The following is a 15,178-nucleotide window of genomic DNA, read 5'->3' as shown; positions in this document are numbered from 1 at the left end:
GGTCTGTGTTCCATCTTGGTATAGTCTCCATCCTTGTATGGACCTCATTCTGGTATGTGGGCTGATGCTTTGATGTGGCCCCATACTGGTATGTGCCCCCATCGGGGTGCAGCCACCATCCTGACATGTGCCCCCATCCTGGTCTGTGTGCACAATCTGGTGTAGGCAGCCTCCCGGTATAGGCACCATCCAGAATGTTTCCTAAGGTGTCCCTTGTACCTGTCCGCTGGCTGCTCGCTCCTGTGCAGCGTCCGCTCCGCTTTTCCACTGTGGCCGGCGGTGAGTTGCAGGCTGTGGCGTTGGGAGGTGTGGGTTGGCCTGGTATGTGGGCTGATGCTGTAATGTGGCCCCATGATGGTATGTGCCCCATCGTAGTGTAGCCACCATCCTGACATGTGCCCCCATCGTGGTATAGGTAGGATCCTTGTGTATGCAGCATCCTGGTCTGGGTCCCATCCGGGTATAGTCTCTCATCCTCGTATGGCCACCATCCTGATATGTGGGTTGCTGCTGGTATGTGGCCCCATGCTGGGATGTGCCCCCATCGTGGTGCAGCCACCATCCTGACATATGCCCCCATCCTGGTCTGTGTGCGCAATCTGGTGTAGGCAGCCTCCCGGTATAGGCACCATCCAGAATGTTTCCCAAGGTGTCCCTTGTACCTGTCTGCCGGTTGCTCGCTCCTGTGCGGCGTAGGTAGGATCCTTGTGTATGCAGCATCCTGGTCTGTGTCCCATCCGGGTATAGTCTACATCCTTGTATGGCCCCTATCCTGGTATGTGGGTGTCTGTGTTTGATATGTGTCTATGGTGTTTGATATGAGCGGGGTTGTGTGTGTGTGTGTGCGCGCGCAGCGGTGTGTGTACGTGGTGGTTTGTGTGTGCTGGTGTGTGTGTGTTTGTGTTGGGCTGTGTGGGTGTTGTGGTGTGTGTGTGTGGCTTCATTTCCCGCTGGCCATGAATAGTAATGATTGGCTCATGAGCACTCCGGGATGCAGCTCTCCCACTAACCACTGATGAATGCAGGGGAAGCACATGGCTGCTTAAATATTAACACTGCAGTGAATGTTAAGTAGCCGCTCATGAAGAGTAATGAGCGGCTCCTTAACATTCACAGTAGTGTTAATCTTTAAGTAGCCATCTGCTTCCCCTGCATTTATCGTTCTTTAGTGGGAGAGCTGTGTCCCGGAGTGCTGGGTTCCTAGTGTGCCGCAGCTGCTTCTCCTCCTGTCCCCGTCCCTCTATGTGTCTCTGTGGTGTGGGGAAGCCCTGCGATGCCGCAGCTGCATCTCCTCCAGTCCCCATCCCTCTGTGTCTCTGTGGTGTAGTTGGGTCACTGGCCTGCGCTTTGGGGCCTCCTGTGGGTCGGGGCTTAAGGGCGCATTCACACTTGCGTTGAACGGCATCCGTTGCAATCCGCCGCCTTGAGGAATTACGGTAACCGTTGCAGGAATCCGTTTATTCCTCATAGGCTTCTATTAAGGGCGGATTGCAATGGATGATCTTGCAATGCATCCGCCCCACGATGCATCAGTTGCTTTATCGGTGACCGTCAGTGCCCGTCGGCGTAAGGAACACTGAATGTAGCGGTTTTTGTTGCTGTACAAAAACTCACTCCGCAGGATTCCGTCGGGATCCGTTAAAAGGCATAATGAATGTCTATGGTTCTGAATTCCGTCACCATGTGTTTGGCGATGGATTCCAGTGCAGGATTCCGTCACGTTCTACTGAGCATGCTCAGCATGTCCAGCAGAACGTTCTAAATCGTTAAAAGCACTCCTGGTCTCTCTCTCTGTCTGTGGGTCTCTCTCTCTCTTTCGGTCGGTCCCTCTCTCGGTCTCTATCTCTCTCTGTCGGTCTATAGGGTGCTTTACACGCTGCGACATCGCTAATGATATATTGTCGGGGTCACGTCGTTAGTGACGCACATCCAGCGCTGTTAGCGTCATCCCAGCTTGTAACACCAATGAGCGACGATCAACGAGCGCAAAAACGTGAAAAATCGCTGCTCGTTGTCACGTCATTCATTTCCTTAATATCGCTGCTGCTGCAGGTACGTTGTTTGTCGTTCCTGCGGCGGCACACATCGCTATGTGTGACACCGCAGGAACGACGAACATCTCCTTACCTGCGTCCACCGGCAATGAGGAAGGAAGGAGGTGGGCGGCATGTTCCGGCCGCTCATGTCCGCCCCTCCTCTGCTATTGGACGGCTGCCATGTGACGTCGCTGTGATGCCGCACGAACCACCCCCTTAGAAAGGAGGCAGATCGCCGGTCACAGCGACGTCGCAGAGAAGGTAAGTCCATGTGACGGGTGTTAGCGATGTTGTGCGCCACGGGCAGCAATTTGCCTGTGACGCACAACCGACGGGGGCGGTACCGATATCGCAGCGTGTAAAGTACTTTTATCTCTCTGTCTCTGTCAATGTCGGTCTCTCTCTCTCTCTCTCTCTCTCTCTGTCGGTCTGTCTCTCCCTCTCTCATACTCACTGATCACCGGCGCGGCGCTGCACGGCTGTCACACTGCTCTGGCGGCTTCTCCTGCTTTTCAAAATGCCGGCCGCTCATTATTCCATTTCCTATTCCCTGCTTCCCCCGCCCACCGACGCCTATGATTGGTTTTGCAGTCAGACACGCCCCCACGCTGAGTGATAGCTGTCTCACTGCAACCAATCACAGCCGCCGGTGGGCAGGTCTATAACGTGCAGTACAATAAATAAATAATTAAAAAAAAAACGTGTGCGGTCCCCCCCATTTTGATACCAGCCAAGATAAAGCCACACGGCTGAAGGCTGGTATTCTCAGGATGGGGAGCCCCACGTTATGGAGAGCCCCCCAGCCTAAAAACATTAGCCAGCAGCCGCCCGGAATTGCCGCATCCATTAGATGCGACAGTCCCGGGACTCTACTCGGTTCATCCTGAATTGCCCTGGTGCGGTGACAATCGGGGTAATAAGGAGTTAATGGCAGCCCATAGCTGTCACTAAGTCCTAGGTTAATCATGGCAGGCATCTATGAGACACCCCCCCATGATTAACCTGTAAGTGAAAGTAAATAAACACACACACCGAAAAAATCTTTGTTTGAAATAAAAGACAAAAAAACCCCTCTTTCACCACTTTATTAAAATCCCCAAATAGCCCTCCAGGTCCGGCGTAATCCCCAGACGTCCCATGACGCTTTCAGCTCTGCTACATGAACCTGACAGGAGCGGCCGTAAAACACTGCCGCTCCTGTGAACTCCATGCAGCAACTGAAGTGAATTGCGCTATCAGCGGAGAAGCGGAGACGTCACTCAGGTATTGCCGGTGTATGTGCGGTGATGATGGGTGCAGTAGTGCCGGTGTATGTGCGGTGATGATGGGTGCGGTAGTGCCGGTGTATGTGTGGTGATGATGGGGCGGTAGTGCCTGTGTATGTGCAGTGATGATGGGTGCAGTAGTGCCGGAGTATGTGCGGTGATGATGGGGCAGTAATGCCGGTGTATGTGCGGTGATGATAGGAGCGGTAGTGCCAGTGTATGTGCGGTGATGATGGGTGCAGCAGTGCCGTTGTATGTGCGGTGATGATGGGTGCGGTAGTGCCTGTGTATGTGTGATGATGATTGGTGCAGTAGTGCCGGTGTATGTGCGGTGATGATGGGTGCGGTAGTGCCGGTGTATGTGTGGTGATGATGGGAGCGGTAGTGTCGGTGTATGTGCGGTGATGATGTGAGCGGTAGTGCTAGTGTGTGCAGTAATAATGGGGGCGGTAGTGCCGGTGTGTGCAGTGATGATGGGGGTGGCATCCGTCACATTCGTCACACAACGCATTGTGACGGATGCTGCACAATGCAAGTGTGAAAGCACCCAGTGACTGTGCTCCGTCGCGTCGGGTGTAGGGAGCTTCCATGGCGGTGTCCCTTGTACCTGTCCACTGGCTGCGTCATGGCGTTGTCAGGGTTTCAGCGAGTGGGCGTGTCCTAATTGAGCGGTCGTTGCTGCTGATTGGGTGTGGGTAGAATCAGGTGTGGGTGTGTGGGGATGTGATGCAAGGTCGCTGCTGATTGGGTGAGGTGGAGTGAGGGGTGGGTGTATGTGGGGGGGTGTTCGGCCTGTTGGAGCTGTGTGGGCGTGGTTTAAGGCGGTTTCAGAGTATGACGTCATTTCTTGGACAGAGAGACAGAATAGGGCAATTATATATATATATATATATATATATATATATATATATATTAGCTGTAGTACCCAGCGTTGCACGGGATAGTAACTGTCTCTCTGTCTCTCTCCCAGTTTGTCTGGCTCTCTCTCTGTCTGTCTCTCTATCTATTTGTCTGTCTCTTTCCCTGTCTGTCTCTCTATCTTTTTCTGTATGTCTGTCTCTTTTCCTGTCTGGCTCTCTATCATTTTCCCTGTCTCTCTATCATTTTCCTTGCCTGTCTGTCTCTTTCCCTGTCTGTCTCTGCTTGTCTGTTTCCCTGGCTGCATTGTGACATGCCAACATTCCATTTAAGCGCGTGGCTGCGTATTCTTCTGATGTTCTGGCCGCACTGTGGATTCCAGCTTTATTCACTTTAATGGAGGCAGGTTTTTTGGCGAATAACTGTAAAGTGCGGGGTTAAAATTTCACCTTAAAACACAGTCTATGACGTTCCCTGAGTCAAATGGAGTGTCTGTGCAAAATTTCACAATTGTACATGCGACTGTGCGAATTCCTTTAGCGGATATACACACATACATTCATACTGTACATACACACACTCAGCTTCATATGATATAGAGTGTATGTATGTATATATATATATATATATATATACTAGCTGTACTACCCGGCTTCGCTCGGGTTAATAACTGCTGTTAACAAAATAGAATGTATTAACAAAACAAAAATGTATTCTGCACACAAAAACCACAAAACAAATAGGTGTGTTTTAGGGCGATTATGTGGCGAGGTTGGTGTATGTGTGGTGAAATGTGTGCTGAAGGTGGTATATGTGTTCAAGTACGTGGTAGTGTGTGGCGCATTTTGTGTGTGTGTTCATATCCCTGAGTGTGGTGAGTATCCCATGTCAGGGCCCGACATTAGCAACTGTACGGTATATACTGGCAGCTGTCAATTTGCCCCCAACACTTTTCGTTTCACTTTTTCCCCATTATGTAGATAGGGGCAAAATTGATTGGTAAATTGGAACGCGCGGGGCTAAAATCCCTGTCTATCTCTGACTGCCTCTTTCTCCGTCTGTCTCAATCTCTTTCCCTGTCTATCTATCTCTTTCCCTGTCTGTCTATCTATCTCTGTCACTTTCCCTGTCTGTCTCTTTCCCTGTCTGTCTCTTTCCCTCTCTTTCCCTGTCTGTCTCTTTCCCTGTGTCTGTCTCTTTACCTGTCTTTGTCTGTCTCTTACCCTGTCTGTCTCTTTCCCTGTCTGTTTCCCTGTGTCTGTCTCTGTCTTTGTCTGTGTCTGTCTCTTTACCTGTCTGTGTCTGTCTCTTAACCTGTCTCTCTCTTTCCCTCTCTGTCTCTTTCCCTGTCAGTCTGTCTCTTTGTCTGTGTCTGTCTCTTACCCTGTCTATGTCTGTTTCTTACCCTGTTTGTGTCTGCCTTTTTCCCTGTCTGTGTCTGTCTGTTTCCCTGGCTGCACTGTGACACGCCAACATTCCATATAAGGGCGTGGCTGCGCATTCTTCTGAAGTTGTGGCTGCACTGTGGCTCCCAGCTCCATTCTTTTTAATGGAAGCAGTTTTTTTGGTGAATAACTGTAAAGTGCGGGGTTAAAATTTCCCCTCAAAACATAGCCTATGACGCTCTTGGAGTCCAGAAGTGTGAGTGTGCAAAATTTTGTGGCTGTAGCTGCAACGGTGCAGATGCCAATCCCGGACATACATACGCACACACACACACACACACACACACACACACACACACATTCAGCTTTATATATTAGATATATATATAGTTACACATTGTCCTCTCATTTTGCATATCACCGTCCCTTATTACATAGTGCCCTCTCTTGTTATGTACAGCACCATTCCTTACATATCAGATACTCTTGTTATTTTTGATATTTATTGCGCCCTGTCTTTATTTCATTGCATTCTCTCTTGTTCGATATAAAATGAAATGACTTCTAATGGAATATGGTGAAACTTCTTTTCTAGTGGAAGAGGGTGTTGGACTGGTCGTCTGGTCAGATGCTACTCCATCCGCATTCATTTTATTATTACATCTAACAAAAGAGGACTCTAGAGAGGGTGTTGTTATTAACAGAAATAACGAGAACACGCATTGTAAGGAACGGTGCTATACATAGCAAGAGAGGACATTATGTAATAATGGGAATGTGCTGTACATAAAAGAGGATTCTATATAATAAGAGATAAAGAGAAAATTGCACTCTGTAGTGCTAAGAATTAAGATATGTTAACAATAAATATAGGAATATGAACATGCATTACTGCTAAGATAATACATATAAAAATTAAGATATTTTGCATATAAAATAAGGCCAGTTTTATGTAAGCCCAATAGTCAATATCAAGGCGTACCTCTTATTTTGTGTCACTGTCTACTCTAATGCCTCTCTTTGGGTTAAAAAAACCCTCCAACCTATGGATATTTATGGATAGGAACCTGCTAATAAAGAAATAAAATCACGTAAGCCTCATCAGATTCTTTATTAGCAGGTTCCTATGTGCCCATAAATTGGAAGTTTTTTAACCCAAAGAGATGCAGGGATTCAACGTATAAGATACGCGTGATGTTGGCTGTTGGGCTCACGTAAAACTGCCTTTTTGATATGCTATCTCAAATTTTATATGTTTTCTTCGGAGCAGTAATGCATGTTCATATTCTTACATTCATTGTTAACATATCATAGCATTTTAGAGTGCAACTGTCTCTTTATTTGTTATAATACATTGCATGCTCAGTATGCACTTGGTCTCACCTGCATGTTAGAAAGTGCCATCAGTCTTTTTCATATAATACTTGGTGGCGCCATACAAACTAGAGAGGATGCTACAAAATAAGGGATGTTGTTATATATAATAAAAGAGGAAACTATGCAATTAAGGACGATGTTATATATAACAAGAAAGAACACTGTATACTAAGGGACTGTGCTATACATAATAAGGCTATATTCTTGTATCCTTGTGGTGCCGGTATGCTTGTAAGGAGCTGGAAAGCATAAGAAACACTGAAGTGATATCTCACTTTCTGCAGGGAGAAACGTCGCCATCTCCTGGCAAAAGGAGACAACAGAAACTAAGCAGTAGTATGTGTGTTTCCCCAAGGGAAGAGTTTAGAAGAGTCGCCTGGTCAGGTGAAAGTTGTGTCAGTTACAAAATATAAAAGGCCCGGAAGGGATGAGAAGTAGAGAAGTTTATACCAGATCCTGCACCAGGAGGGTCAAGTGGTACCAGAGTGGGCTGATAGCCCCACGGCCACAGAAGAGTCCTAGAGCAGTTATAGCCAAGAGCCGGATGAAAGTGTGTAGTCACTACCAGAGAAGAATACGAAGACTGAATATCATATCCAGAGGACCCGAAGACCGAATACCAGCTGTAGAGGAACCCGAAGACTGAATATTGAGTACTGTCTCCAGAGTAAGGCCAGACTTCATGGTCAAGCAGTGAAGTCTGAATACTGTGTACAGAAGTAACCAGAAGACTGAACACCAAATACCAGACTCCAATGGTCAAGCAACGAAGTTAGAACGTACACCTAGGCGCAGAATCCGAGTAAACTGGGCCGTTGCTTATTGTGGAGACTTATGGTATCGAGTGAGGACTTAGGCCGAGACAGCCAGCCGATATTGTGAGTGAGAATACTCCCCAACTTGGATTTATGGCCTATCGGATAGTGTCTCTGACCCCGTTAGCGCTTGTACCCTGTTTAATAGAATTGTTTAGATAAGCCGACAATAGTGACAAGTATAGTGGCACCGATGCCACCCCAAAAGATGGATTTAGTTTACAGTAATATTGACGGTAATCATTGCCTAGTGGAAGGAATTATACTATGTAAAGATTACTGTGATTGCTAATCCCTATAAAGTGAATAAACCACTGTTGGTTAAGTTACCACTGACTCCTCATTCTCTGCACTGTTACATCTCAAATCTGTTCACATGCTGCTCAATTTTTTTCTTGGACAGCATACAGACCCAGTGAGTATATCCTATTCTGATCCTATAAACTGGATCAGAATAGGACATGTTCTGAGTCTCGCAGATTTCATTATCAGATCTGTGATAGAGATCTATCAATCTCTATGAGCACTTGTGCCGTCCAATAGAAAATCTTGCAGCACATGGACATTTCACACCAATGTGTGAATGTGGCTTAAGGAACGATGTATTACAAAACAAGAGCATTACTCCAAGTCATACAATACAGATACAGAATACATATTTCCATCCAGTGACTGCTGACGTCTCGTATAATTAGAGTCATTTTCTGTTGTTTCTTCTCCATCTGGTCAGACCATCATGTCGACATCTTCCGGCCACGATTCATCTTTCCACAGTGATCCATGCAGCCCTGAAAATAACAAGGTCACATAACATAATTATATGTTTTTGTCTCCTGAGTAATAAATCCCCCACATTGTAGTCCTGAATAAAAATATATACCCCACCAATACTATACAGTTATCCACGCACCACTCAAATGTGCCCCCTGTTAACTATAATTTCCGCTGCCCAATAAATATTAAGTAATTCTCACTATCCCCCCCAATTCATGTTAAGGTTATCTGCACACATTGCATTTTGATTGTTTTTTTTTTTCCTACACAGATTTGTTGTAGAAAATATGCAACATTTTACAGTACAAGCAAAGTGTACACGGTGTCTGAACAGTTGGGTCTGGGTCCTGCTCTGCCCCCTTCTATTTTGAGGTCTGCTGATACAAGATGAGCTGAACTACTAGAGTAAGGCTACTTTCACACATCCGGTTTGAGCCGTGCGGCTCAATCCGGCTGTGAAGCCTATGCAACGGATGCGGTGAAAACACCGCATCCTTTGCATAAGTTTTTTACATGCGGCCGGTCCGGTTTTTGACGCTTGCGGCAAGCTACTGAGCATGCGCAGTGGCAAAAACCGCATGCGGCGGCCGGATGCGGTTTTTGCCGCATCGTGCCGCATCCGGCATCCATAGGGATGCATTGGGAAAAGCGCCGCATCGGCCGGATGCGGCGCGATGCGTTTTTTTTTTGCCGGAGCAAAAAACGTAGCAGGGAACGTTCCATCCGGCCGCCGCATCGGCTAAATCTGCCGCATGCGGCAAAAACCGGACCGAACGCAAGCCAATGCGGCACTAATTAAAGTCTATGCAGGAAAAACGCAACCGGCAGCAAAAAAAAACGGTTGCGGTTTTCCTGCAAAGTGACGGATTGTGCCGCATTGTAAAAGCCGGAGGTGTGAAAGTAGCCTTAGGGTCTGTTCCTATGGAGTACACCTTTCACACGTTTTGATCAAAATAGTGTAAACTAAGTACCCTATATTATTTACATGTGCTATTACTATGTATGTATTTATTTATTCACATACTACAGGTTTTTTGCTCATTTTCTTTTTATATTAGGCTCTGCCAGCAAGTCAATTTTTGCAGAGTTTTTGCAGAATATTCAACTAATACTAAAGAGTGGGGTAAAATACGCAATAAAAATGCATGTAAAAACAAGGTAAAAATTAGTATTTTACTCAGCATTTATCCAGCCAACACATCAGAATTTGCAGCAGGCTTATCTGCTGCAGATCCTGAACGTGTGCACAAAGCTTTAAGGCTACTTTCACACATCAGTTTTTTTCATCAGGCACAATCCGGAAAAAAACAAATAAAATGGATCCGGCGCCGGATCCGTTTTATCCCCATTGATTTGTATTAGCGCCGGATTGTGCCTGATGGCCTTGCGTTGCATTCGGCTTTTGCCGGATCCGTCATAATTGGCTAATGCGGCGGCCGGATGGAACGTCTCTTGTAACGTTTTTTGTCTCTGACAAAAAAAACCGCATCACGCCGAATCCGGCGCGATATGGCGTGATTTACAATGGAAGCCTATAAACACCGGATCCGGTTTAATGCGGCAAAAAACAGATGCAGACGCCGGATCCGTTTTTGTAAACTGAGCGTGCTCTAATTTATTGAAAAAAACGGATCCAGCAAAAAAACAGACAAAACAGATGCAAAAACGGATGCGCCGGATCCGTTTTTTGACGGATCAGGTATACCGGATCCATAAAAAAAAGGATCCGGCGCATCCGTTTTTGAATATTCTGTGCCGGATCCGTTGCATCAGGCACACACCGGTTTGTGCCTGATGCCAAAAAACTGATGTGTGAAAGTAGCCTAATCCTCCCCACATTCAGTATAAGTCCCTGATAGCGTCACTATGAAGCAGGGGGTGGGAAAAGACATTGTGTGGGTCATATAATGAATTGAGGGGGTGGGCAAGAATGCCATCAGGTCCAAAATGTGGACCTGAGGCCCCCCACCTATATGCTTGTCAGATGTATCATATGTATAGGCCCTTGTAGTTTTTCAGATCCTATAAAAACATGTGTTTGACACCCAATATAATGATGTCATCTATCCTGGCCTCTTTCTATAATAATGTCCCCATCTTGGGCCCCTTCCTGGTATAATGTCCCCCATCCTGGTATAGTGTCCCTCATCATTGTCCACTGCCTGGAATAATTTTTCCCTTCCTGGCCCACTTCATGTTATTATATCCCCCATACTAATCCCCTTCCTGGTATATAATGTCCCCCTTCCTAGCCCATTCCTGATTTAATGCCCCCCCATCCTGATCCCCTTCCTGGTATAATGTTCCCCATCCCATCTTGATCTAGATCATTCTAGATCATGGTATAATTTCCCCACCTTGTCCTCTTACCTGTTATATTGTCCCCCATCTTGCCCTTTCCAGTAATAATGTCCGCCATCCTAAGTCCCTTCCTAGGATAATGTTTCCAATAGTGGGCCACCTCTTGGTATAATGTCCCAAATTCTGGGCCTTTCCCAGTAATAATGTTCCAAATCCTGGTCCCCTTTCTTTGAAAATATTCTCCATCATTGGCAATTTCCTGGTATAATGTCCCCATACTTGGCTCTTTCCTGGAATAATGATCCCTGTTCTTCTCTAACACAAAAGATTCTTCTTACCTTCTTCACATCTTCATTTATAGCTGTTGCAGGTGTAAGGAGGTGAACCTGCACTCATGTTTCCTTCCTGAAGATACCAATGGTTTTAATGCAAATGTGTCATATAAGCTGTAGTAGATAGTGAAATGTCTACGATGGATAATTTTATGTGGGCCGCAGTATTAATACTGCCACAAGAGGTCATTGTCTCCCTTTTCCTATGTTTGGAATTCATTTGTGGGCTGTAGGACCCAGTGTTCAGGGAAGACAGGGTTAATATCGAGTCAGCCATGTGGAGGAGTGTTAAGCCCACTTTACATGTTGCAATTAGTTGTACAATCGCATTTGCGATGTGACACGCCCAGGTTGCATACGGGATCTTATGAGATCGCATGTAGGTCGTTCATTTGCTGTCACACGTGCGTTAGTAGTCTATGTTAAATTGATCAATTTTATGTGCGATCCTTTAGATCATGTGTTCTGTGACGTATGCATTGGGCACCTTTTTTTTTTTTTTTTTTATTTATTGACTTGCCAAGCGTGTGTAATGTGTAGGGATGTGTTTTTACTATGTCATCTGCCGTTCAGCTCTGCTACATGGCCGCTGACAGCAGACACAGACAGCCATGTAGCAGAGCTGAATGGCAGATGACAGCAGACACAGACAGAGCCGCACTGTCAGAATGAACTCGGGTGAACTTCACCCGACTTCATTCTGACAGAGCCGCACTGTCAGAATGAACTCGGGTGAACTTCACCCGACTTCATTGTCATGCTGCGGCTCTGTCTGTGTCGCGCCCTGATTAGCGGTCACCTGTGAAGGACTCACCGGTGACCGCTAATCTCCTAAGTGACTGAAGTTAGCAGCCCTCTCTCATACTCACCAATCCCCGATCCCCGGCACTGCACGGCGTTCACACTGCTCCGGCGGCTTTTACTGTTTTGAAAAAGCCGGCCGCCCATTAAACAATCTCGTATTCCCTGCTTTCCCCGCCCACCGGCGCCTATGATTGGTTGCAGTGAGACACGCCCCCACTCTGAGTGACAGGTGTCACACTGCACCCTATCACAGCAGCCGGTGGGCGTGTCTATACTGTGTAGTGAAATAAATAATTAAATAATTAAAAAAAACGGCGTGCGGTCCCCCCCAATTTTAAAACCAGCCAAATAAAGCCATACGGCTGAAGGCTGGTATTCTCAGGATGGGGAGCTCCACTTTATGGGGAGCCCCCCAGCCTAACAATATCAGCCAACAGCCGCCCAGAATTGCCGCATACATTAGATGCGACAGTTCTGGGACTGTACCCGGCTCTTCCCGATTTGCCCTGGTGCATTGGCAAATCGGGGTAATAAGGAGTTATTGGCAGCCCATAGCTGCCAATAAGTCCTAGATTAATCATGTCAGGCGTCTATGAGACACCTTCCATGATTAATCTGTAAATAAACAGTAAATAAACACACACACCAGAAAAAATCCTTTATTAGAAATAAAAAACACAAACATATACCCTGGTTCACCACTTTAATCAGCCACAAAAAGCCCTCCATGTCCGGCGTAATCCAGGATGCTCCAGCGTCGCATCCAGCTCTGCTGCATGGAGGTGACCGGAGCTGCAGCAGACACGGGCGGCTGTTGGCTGATATTGTTAGGCTGGGGGGCTCCCCATAACGTGGAGCTCCCCATCCTGAGAATACCAGCCTTCAGCCGTATGGCTTTATCTGGCTGGTTTTAAAATTGGGGGGGACCGCACGCCGTTTTTTTAAATTATTGAATTATTTATTTCGCTACACAGTATAGACACGCCCACCGGCTGCTGTGATTGGGTGCAGTGTGACACCTGTCACTCAGCGTGGGGGCGTGTCTCACTGTAACCAATCATAGGCGCCGGTGGGCGGGGAAAGCAGGGAATACGAGATTGTTTAATGGGCGGCCGGCTTTTTCAAAACAGTAAAAGCCGCAGGAGCAGTGTGAATGCCGTGCAGCGCCGGGGATCGGTGAGTATATGAGAGAGGGGGATAGACTGACATGGACAGAGAGTGAGGGACAGAGATAGTGACGGACTGACAGAGATTAGTGCATGACAGACATTGTGAGGCGCTTCAGAACGCAGCTTTTCAGCTGCGCTCTGAAGCGGACCTTTTTTAAGCTGCGGTGCAGAGCGCACACCTGCGCACATAGCATCAGACACCAAAATCGTATGAGGGATGTCACACGTTACAATTGACTAGGTTCGTGTAACAAAACGCTCAATTCTAGAGACAGATACGATGTGTTTGCGATCAACGGTTTTGCGTTCAATCCTGATCGCAAGTAGGTGTCACACGCAGATACCTCACAAACGATGCCGGATGTGCGTCACTTACAACTTGACCCCAACGACAGATTGTGAGATATATTGAAGCGTGTGTAGCGGGCTTTAGGTTCATGTAAAGAGTTGTTTCTGTTTAGAGGGTTGTTGTGTGGTGGAAGTGAAAGGGAAAAGACATGTAGAGTGGGTGTGTGAGGAGGCCAGACTCATGATGCAGATTTAGCTCTCCAGAGGAAGAAACATCATAGGCAGCAGAAGGGATTCCTGTGAGGCAAGCTTGTGAAACGTGTGGAGACAGCGTAGGCACAGTGGAAAGGGGACCTTAATGAAGAAGGGATGCCCAGCTGAAAGACATTGGCACGGAGGAAGTGGCTCTAAGAGCGACCACTAATAAAATAGCAAAGCAGTGCCAGTGGTATAGTAGCTACAGCGACACTTTTGGACCCGTATGGTTTTATATCTGTAGGATGCGGACCCCACTTCCCTATAGCCTCTTTTGAAAAGAATAAGATTCCATCTGTAACTCTTGCTAAAGAGCCAGTTCATTGCAAGGAGAAAAATGGAGAATGCATAACTTGACGTCACTGACATGCGCTACCTGACACGGGCACGCTGACGTCAGCTGCCGGTCATTGATTGGCCAGCGACATGTATTGCAGCCCATGGAGCCCGGCGGTTGACTGCACCGCAATACATTTCAGCTGAATGTGCATTATCAGATGCATATCAAGCTGAAATTAGCTGCTGTTGTCGGCGGCCTCCTCCACCTCTGGGCCTTTGTGCAGTTGCACCGTCTGCACCAGCATTATGTCTGCCCCTAATTGATCACCATTACTAATAATTCACTTGATTACCATTAGAAAATAAAGTAACATGATGTGCACATGCCAGAAGGATTAATACATTTACAACAATTATTAAATCAAATAACACAGCTGGCACTTAAGCTCAGGGTTCATCTTATCCCTATTAACAGACTGTTTCCATCACTTTGCACTTTTAACACTTTTTCCGCTCAATGAAAGAGTAACATAGAAATGCACAAATGAAACATCTAACAGGCCAGCAAAAACTTGTTCATAGGCTGCAATGACTTTTATTCATGGATAAAAATCATCACTGTCAACAGCACATGATCCGGTGTAAACAGATGTGCTGCCGATAACAGAATAATCATATTAGCCATCATTCTGTCCCCAGAATTCATCGGGATAACAGAAACCGGGCAATAAATGATGGCCGACGGTAAAGCATATAGTCAGTTGCCAGTCATTTAACCCCTTCAGCCCCGGGGCACTTTCCGTTTTTGCGTTTTTGTTTTTTGCTCCTTTTCTTCCGAGAGCCGTAACTTTTTTATTTTTCTGTCAATCTTGCCATATGAGGGCTTGTTTTTTGCGGGACGAGTTGTACTTTTAAGTGCAACCATAGGTTTTTCCATATAGTGTACTGGAAAACAGCAAAAAAATTCCAAGTGTGGAAAAACTGCAAAAAAAAGTGTGATCGCACAATAGTTTTTGGGATGTTTTATTCACCATGTTCACTATATGGTAAAACTGATGTATCTATGTGATGCCTCAGGTCGGTGCGAGTTTGTAGACACCAAACATGTATAGGTTTACTTGTATCTAAGGGGTTAAAAAAAAGTCACAAGTTTGTCCAATAAAAGTGGCGCACAACTTGCGCCATTTTCCGAAACACGTAGCGTTCTCATTTTTTGGGATCTATGGCTCAGTGACAGCTT

The sequence above is a fragment of the Anomaloglossus baeobatrachus genome, chromosome 5, assembly GCF_048569485.1.
Source record: "Anomaloglossus baeobatrachus isolate aAnoBae1 chromosome 5, aAnoBae1.hap1, whole genome shotgun sequence".
Classification (NCBI taxonomy): Eukaryota; Metazoa; Chordata; class Amphibia; order Anura; family Aromobatidae; genus Anomaloglossus; species Anomaloglossus baeobatrachus.
This window is presented reverse-complemented; position numbering follows the sequence as displayed.